This window comes from Balaenoptera musculus, chromosome 7 (assembly GCF_009873245.2).
Source record: "Balaenoptera musculus isolate JJ_BM4_2016_0621 chromosome 7, mBalMus1.pri.v3, whole genome shotgun sequence".
Lineage (NCBI taxonomy): Eukaryota > Metazoa > Chordata > Mammalia > Artiodactyla > Balaenopteridae > Balaenoptera > Balaenoptera musculus.
This window is the reverse complement of record NC_045791.1, coordinates 110,765,528-110,773,810: the sequence shown is the minus strand read 5'-3', so window position 1 is coordinate 110,773,810 and position 8,283 is coordinate 110,765,528.

The following is an 8,283-nucleotide window of genomic DNA, read 5'->3' as shown; positions in this document are numbered from 1 at the left end:
CAATAAAGTGCAAGTCTGGCTCTCTCAGGCCAACATTCGACATCAAGGGCGGGGGGCTTGGGCACAGTTCATCCCCTGCTGGCCATGCTTACCCCCCACCACTGAGGAACAATCTGTCAGGGACACTGAGACTTTCTGGTGACCTCCTCCTGACCTTTGACCCCGAGGGCTGGCTCAGATGTGAGAGGCAGGGGCGGGAGGAAACATCCCGGAGGGCAGGGGTCATTCCCAGGGGATGAGACAGGGGTGCCTGGCAGCCACTTCTCCTTCACTGGAGCCCTGATGACTTACACCAGTACCTGGGCCCTCATTCAGGACAGACACTTGGGCCGCCTCCTCTGGGCCGACAGTAGATTGCACAGCCGTGAAGGGCAGGAGTGCTGTGACCGCGGACTGGCCTGTCCTTGTCCCAAACAGCGTCTCAAGAGCCATGATTACAAGTCCAGCGGGAACTGACCTACAGCAGAATCCTCCTACAAGAGGCCAGAGGCCTCAATAACCCTGAGAAATATTTTTACAATGAACACTTTATTCAGATTATTTGGCAACACTTGCCTCTTTTTAAATCTTCTAAACAAAGAGTTGTGAAAAAGAGTCTTTTAGGTGTTGAACTTTGGAAGACCCAATTCTCCTTGCAAGTGAGTGAATTCACTCTATTTTCTAAAGAAACGCTTCCGTCAGCCTTACCGGACTGAGGCCGGTGTGGATCTTTTCTCTTCACGGTTTGGCCTTGGTGGGCATTGCCACTTTCCTAAGAGAGTCACATTGGTAGCTGGAAATTGGCCACAGTGGGGACATTTACACCATGGCAAACATTCTTTCCCTCCAGAGACCCAGGTGTTAAACTTTTACCAGCACACCACGGGAGTCACCCCCAAGAAATGATTAGAGCCAGTTCCCGGTGTTCTTGCCAAAACGTTAAGTTCTAAACCACAGAAGAGTGCCCCACGCCAGTGAATTCTTCTCCAGCCACCAACCTAGCCTGGTAGTCCTCCCCCTGCAGCACTCTGAAGACCCGCCATCACACAGGTACTTCAGGTCCTGGTGGTACGTGTCAACCAGGCTTGCAATTCCTTCGGCGTGTGGGCTGTTTCTTGCCCGGGCAGGGCTTATCTTCCCTGCTCCAGCTATGCTGAAATCCGATCCCCCTCATAGGGCTGGAATCAAAGAGGCATGCTGAGAGGAGGTCTTGAGGAGAGCAAGCATCATTTTGCAGGGCACCTGCTCCAGGTGAGGCATCCAGCAAGGACAGTCAGTTCTCTGGAAGGGGGAAGTGATTGTTTCTGCCGACTAGGAGACTCCTGGGAACTTGGGGCTTTGAAAATTTCAGCTCATCCATGACCCAGCATCACTCCCTATCTGACTCCTGACCTTGACATAAGGGACCTGTCAAACCTGTGACTTGGTCTCCTTTGTAGCTCTGGGAACCTCATAATCAGAGTCTAGGCCTGATTTCCACCAGTCTACCCAGTGGCCGTGGGAGATGTGAATCTGCTGGGCTGCAAAGGGGCCCTCATGCTTACAGAGTTGGTCAAGTTGGCAGTGAGCTGTCCTAAGCCTACCATTTTCTTTTTCCAAGGTCTCCAGCACCAGCGTAAGGAACCACCCTTCTCCACAATCAATATCATTACCATCGTCCCCTCCGATGAAGTACCACCTCTGCTTGATCTCCCAGTGCCTTGCTCTCTGCCTGCCCCCCATCATAACTGACCACCCGTGAAAACCTAAGGAACTGCAATGCTCCTGCCTGGCAAGTTACTACCAGCGGTCAGCAAACTTTCTCTGTAAATGGCCAGATAGTAAATAATCCAGGCTTTGTGGGCCTAGTGTGATCTCGGCCTAGTGTGTAACATATTCTTTGACTTTTTTATTCCTCCTTTTTCCCTTTAAAAAATAAATACCATTCTTGGGACTTCCCTGGTGGTCCAGGGGTTAAGACTCCACGCTCCTAATGCAGGGGACCCAGGTTCGATCCCTGGTCAGAGAACTAGATCCCGCATGCCACAACTACAACCCGGCACAGTCAAATAAATAAATATTTAAAAATAAAAATTAGAAAGAAAATAAAAACCATTCTTAGCTCAAGGACCATACAAGACGAGCCATGGCCGAACCCTGGTTGTTACAATCCCACTTACCCCTAGGAATGGATAAAGCTGTGGCTTTAAGACAAGTGGGCAGTTCAATTTCAGAATGAAACCCTGAGGGTCTGCTTTCTAAAACCATTTTCAGTCTCCAGTGTCTTAGTTTAGATTCCCTGGAAAACAGAGCCTGAGGAAAGGCTTAAGAACTCACGCTTTATCAGGAGGCAGTGATATCCCAGGGCAGTGAGCGCGAAGGAATGGGGAAGAAAATGCGAGATGCAGCATTTCCGTGGCCACCTCCGCTTCCCAATGAACCACGTGAGACACACCAGACAGTCAGCAGGTTCACGTGCTCAGCCCATGAATTTCTCTGGAACAGCTGGGATTTTGGCTCCCTGGAGGGCGAAGGGTGAGGCACTGGTGAGCTGACCCTCTCCTGCCTCTTACTGGAGAAGTGCAAGGCCGGCTCGACGGTCCCACCAGGGACATGGGAACAACCAGGACAGCAGTTACCATGGTGACCTTTCTTGGGCTCCATGGGGGACCCCAGGCCTAGGATCCCTCCCCTTTCCAGCGTATATGACACAGAGTCTTCGATCCCCACCCAGGCCCAAGGGAGCAGAGGGCCAGGGCCTCGGTCCTCATCTTCTTCTGGTTTGAAGGACTCAGGGTGTAGGGAGGCCCGACCAGGGCTGGTCTGGCTGGGTGGACCCTCCAGCCACAAGCGTTCCCTTCAGGAATGCGTTTCAATGTTGTCAGAACGTGGCATGGCAGCTCTTCGGCACCACTCCCGATTCCTTCAGAGGCGCAGGAGCTCTGCAGGGTGGACCACAGAGGTGAGGATGATGGGCTCCTCTCTCCTAGGGACCCCCCCAGCCCCAGTCTTCCTCTTGCCCTCCCTTCCTAGTTTTCATCACCATCTCCCCACCCCTGTCCACACACTTCCTTTCCAGCGGTCCCTTCCCTACTCTCGCCATGGGCCCCTTTGTCCTTCTTCCTGATCTACCAGCCTTCCACGGTGTAGGGTCAGGCAGGCCACCATTTCCCTACTCAGCACCCTTTGTTCCCAAGCCATAGCCACACCGTTTGGGAGGGGGGCAGGTCCTCCCCCGCTTTGCTCCCCTTTCCTAGCTCAGGCAGAGATCTGGGAGGACCGTTCCATCCCTGACACTGCCTCGGGGCTGGAGGAGCAAAGCCAAGGACATCCCCCCTTGGAGGCCTCACAACGTTAAATCACTTGGCATTTTCTGACTCCAGAAACTGTAGTCAGGGGTTCTTCCTGGTTTCCCACGAGTTCCCTCAGTGACCCCATGGCCTCAGTGGGGTGTCCTAGTTTATCCCAAGGTCTCAGGAGCTCCCCCGGGTAGAGTGAGGGGGTATGACAGATGCCCTTGAGCACCCACTCCAAGACGCAGGTGGGAATGCCAGTCTCCAGACCGCAGACTCTGAGGCAGGGGTCCTGGACTGGCCCCTGCCCCCTGCCCTTTGCTTTGCTCGGCAGCACCACTGTTGGCTCTCATTGTGCAGACGAACCCTCCAGGCTTCCTGAGAGTCCGGAGTGCTGGTGGCAGCAACGCCAGGGGGAGCCCATCTCTTTAATGAGCACCCACATATATCCCACCAACACGTGGTCTTCTCCCTGCACCACGGGGCCCCAGAAGCTTCAGTAGTGCCATGCGGGTGGGGGTCTCCTATTTTCCCTTCCTCCTCCCTCGCAGGGCTTGATCTGTTGAGGAGGAGTGGGGGGATGGGCACACAGCGGCCTTCTCCCCCCAAGGGTCTCTTTCACAATGGGACCACCATGTGCCCCAAGGCTGCTGCCTTCCACAGCTAAGTCACCTGGGCTCCTGCCTTGACAACTCAGCCAGGTGACCCGTCACCATCCCCAGAGGCGGTGCTGCCCATCTTGCGAGTGGTCTAGTCAAACCCCTTTGTTGCTTCCAAGAAGGTTTGGTCCGGGCACAAGCAGTATATTTTCCAGGCTGGGCAGCAAGGAGAAGCAGGTGAGCAAGGACCAACACGGCAGGTGACGCAGGTGAGACACGCCGCAGTTTACTGGAGGGGAAACTTAGAGGTTCAGGCGGAAGGCAGGGGCCCTGCCATCCAGGGAGGCCCTGCGGGCGGCAGGGCCAGTGGTGGGTGGTGGTCCACGAGGGGGACCTGAGCTCCAGCCACTCCCGCCCCCCATTCCCCACCACCGTGAGCCTCTATGTATTTAAAGGCGGGTGCGGAGGGTGCAGGGACCTGGCCAGCCACATCACAGAGGGAGATTTTGGGTGGGCTTAATGTTCTGGGGACGAGAGAGACATTGGAGTTTGGACTTTGGTCGCCTTGTTCCCAGGCTCTGCAGGAGCAAGCAGTGAGGACGGCCACGAGATCGTCCTGCAGACAAAGACCGTCTCTCCTTGATGACATGAGACACGGCTCTGCACGATTCCTTAGTGCGTCCTGACGTCGAGGGTGTCTTTTGCGCAGGGACCGTGGGGATCTGGATACGCGCCTCACAGAGCTGTGAGGATGAAGGAAGATAATTCACGTAAAGTGCTGCCAGTGGTGAGCACGTGCCAAGTCATAGCTCGTCCGCAGGGTGAGAGGCCTCCTGAGGTTCAGGCCCGTGCATGAACGTGGAGCTCACTCAGCCTCCTGAAGGATCACACGCCCTGACGGGAGGGCCCTTCTGGCCTCCCGAAGCATGCAGTTCTCCAATTCCAGACTCTGCCCCAGGATATGGATGTTTGCAGGGGGTACCGCCTGGGCTACCCTTCAGCACCAACCCCAGCAATGCTGGCAGAAACAGCCTCGGGGACACACAGCAGGCAGAGTGTGACAGGGCGAGAGACTCCGCCCCAGGGGCCTGCCCAGTCCAGTCCAGGGCCCCAAAGACCAGCTGGACGGCATGCCAGCCGATGAGAGACCTTCTGACCTCTGAAGAAAGGGGCACCTCGGACATGGGGGTCACCTTGGACATGGGGGGCCTTGTTGGTAAGCTGTCTTTCTTTCTTTGGGCCGTTCCAGGAGAGTGAGGGATATTAGTGGCCCAAAAACTCTAGGAAGGGGGTCAAAAAAAAGACCAGAAAATCTGACCCATAAATCAGCCACCAAAGTCGCGAGGCAAAAATCTGACCAGCAAACTCAACCTCCCCGCTGCCACTTCCCTCTCCCTCACCAAAGGGCACAGGTTTCAGCTCAGTGAAACCCTCAGGTTACCTTTTAATGGCCTCGTGATTAGGAAGTTTGAAGTTTTAATCCCTTCTCAAGTGACACAATAGCAAACAGTTTTTTGGCTTCCGTTAAAACCATGCCTTTTATTTACAAAACTGATAATAAGAGAATTCCATTGGGTACACATTTAATCATCGGGTTCCGATAGGAAAAGAAGAAACTGACAACAGGAAAAAGGCAGAGACTTAGGCACTAATTTTTTTATTCATTAATATTTTTTGTTTTAAGACAATTATGAAGTAAGCAAGTCTATACACAGTGTTGCATAGTAAAGACAAAGTTATGGTGATTTTTTTAAAAAGTTATGGTAATTTAAATTATTTGCAGATCTAAAAAAATAGATTAGATTTATTTGGGGGGGATTTTTAAAATAATAATAATTGCCATGGATTAAAAGTCATTGAACCAATGTATGAGTTTAAAAAAACACTCTCAAAGGGACTTGCCTAGCAGTCCAGTGGTTAGGACTCCGCACTGCCGCTGCCAGGGGCCAGGGTTCCATCCCTGGTCTGGGAACAAAGATCCCACACACCGCGCAGCGTGGTCAAAGGAAAAAATAAAGAAAAAAGAGAGAAGAAAAATACTCTCAGCAAACTATACTAATAGAGAATAATATTTACATTAGTAATATAGTAGATAACATGATTATATTAATAATAATATAATAGAAGGACACTTTCTCTATGTGACAAAGGACACGTGTAAAACACTAAACACCTAAGGCTCACATCATACTTCATGGAGAACTATTGAGCACTTTTTCTCCAGTTGGGAACTGGGCACGGGTGTCCACCGTCACCACTTGTATTCTACGTCGTACTGGAGGTCCTAGCCTGTGCCATCAGGACCGCGATGCTGGGATGTCGCCTGCAAAGGGGCCACGGGGATGCGGGGGCCAGCGCTCCTGGCCAGGTAATGCTGTGCAGACTCGCTCAGTCATTTTCAAAGTCTCTTCTCCGGGGCGAGGTGAAGAAAGACGTTGGCTGCACACTCACTGTTGATGGCTCGGTCTACGACTTCCCGGGGGAGGGCTATGGACACACACATGCGCACACACGTGTGTCGTGCACGTGCAACACAAAAACACACGTCTCCCCAAAACAAAGTACAGCCTTCCCTGCATCTATATTTAGTTTAAAAAAAAACCAAACCTTTTCAGTAGATGGCTAGCACAATAAAGACACCTTCTTTACACTGGTCCCCAGACCACCTCACAGCCAGAGAGGAGCACCAGCCCTCTGGTCACTGCCTGGTTCAGGAAACTTCCCAACCATGAGGCGCAGGTAGGCCTTGTCTCACCCATGTCTTCAGACCCTGGACACAGCTGCCCCTGCCTTTGGACCCACCTCTGGGAGATGGCTGAGGGTGTCCCTGACAGGAGCTGCCTCTGTGCCCAGTGCCCAGCATGAGGGAGGCTGGAGACGGAGGGTCAGGGTCCGGCGTTCTCATCTCCAATGTCCCTAGAGCCAGAAAGATCCACAGTGTCCCCTCCATCTCCCTAGAGAGGACATGATAGCCCCCTCCCCATCTACAGACCTAATTCTCTTCCCGGCCCCTGTCCTTTGCCTTCCCAGCTCGCGCCCCAGCTTGCCAACTCACAAACCACGTGATCCAGGAGGCGAGGAAGCAGTGGCCAGCACCGTGCTTGTCGCACAGTAGTTGCCCAGTAAACAGCTGGCCGACTGGGTGCAGGAGCAAACGAGAGAGCCAGAGCCCTGGCAAGGGCACGGGGCCCAGGTGCAGAGGGGCCCTCCAGGCGGGGCCCAGCAGGAGTGGGCAGGGCTGACCTGGGCCAGGCCCCCTGGACGAAGCGGGCTGCTGGAATGGACCGGGAGTCCGGGCAGAGCAGCTTGGCTGGGAGGCGGGGTGAAGGCTGAGACCAGAGGCCAGCTCCTTCCACAGGCAGCATTCCCCAGGCACCTGGGGACCCTGGCTCACCACCCCTGCACCCAGGCTTCCTTCTCGCCAGCATGCCTCCCCCACTGCCAAGAGCTCTGCGCTAGAGGTGACGGCTAATCTGAACACATTTCCAGGTCAGCATAGACTGACCAGGAAAGGATATATGCCCCCCTGCCCCTCCAACCTGAAAGCACTAATGTGTGCACCTGAGTGCACACACACACAATTTCTCTCTCTCTCTCTCACACACACACACACATGCTCACCCACAATCTTGGTTCAGTGAGAATGTCATCATGGACTTGGCCTGGTACTAGGGGTTTGCGCCCTATTGGAGCTGGGGTGGACGCTTCCGCCCAGGTCTATGCAGTTCTCCTGGGACTTACAACCCATCTTAGATGAAATTGCCTCCGGACCTGCCTCATCACCCCTTCTATGTTGCAAACTCCTTACAAGCAAAGGATCCAATGAGATGCATTTTTCCACACCCCCCAATACTCAGGTGTCAACAAATATTTGTGGAGTGAATGAAAATTTCCAGAAACAAGAATAAAGAAACCAGCTGTGAGACATTGAAAATAGATTCAATTCCAAAGAGTTCTCGAGGTCCATAATGTTTGATAATTTCTAAAATAATGGATTTCACTTTTTACCAGATTTATGGGTGGAAATACAAATGGCTAAATTTAAGGAGGAAACGTGACGTTAAGCTGAAGGCTGAATAGGGAGCAAGACCAAAGAAAAGCTGAGCGGGAGGAGAATCTCTGTGTGATGTGAATGATCTGTTTTCTCTCGTTTCCAGGACAATGGAGCTCACCACTGATGTCAACGTATGTGAAGAAACAAAAGGCCTCTGGGTGTGTGCAGGGTGCAGCTGGGCCTGGATTTGCTTGGGTTTGTGTATGTGTATTTAGGGAGGGGGGCGGGGAGTACGTCGTCAAGGTGTCAATATCAGAGAAACAGGAGGGGCCGCTCTCACCAAGGAGTGTGCGGCACGCGGCGGGCCTGCCGGACTTATGTGGGAAGGATTGTCCTGATGAACTTGGCATTGCTCCGCTTTGCATCTGTGTGTGATGAA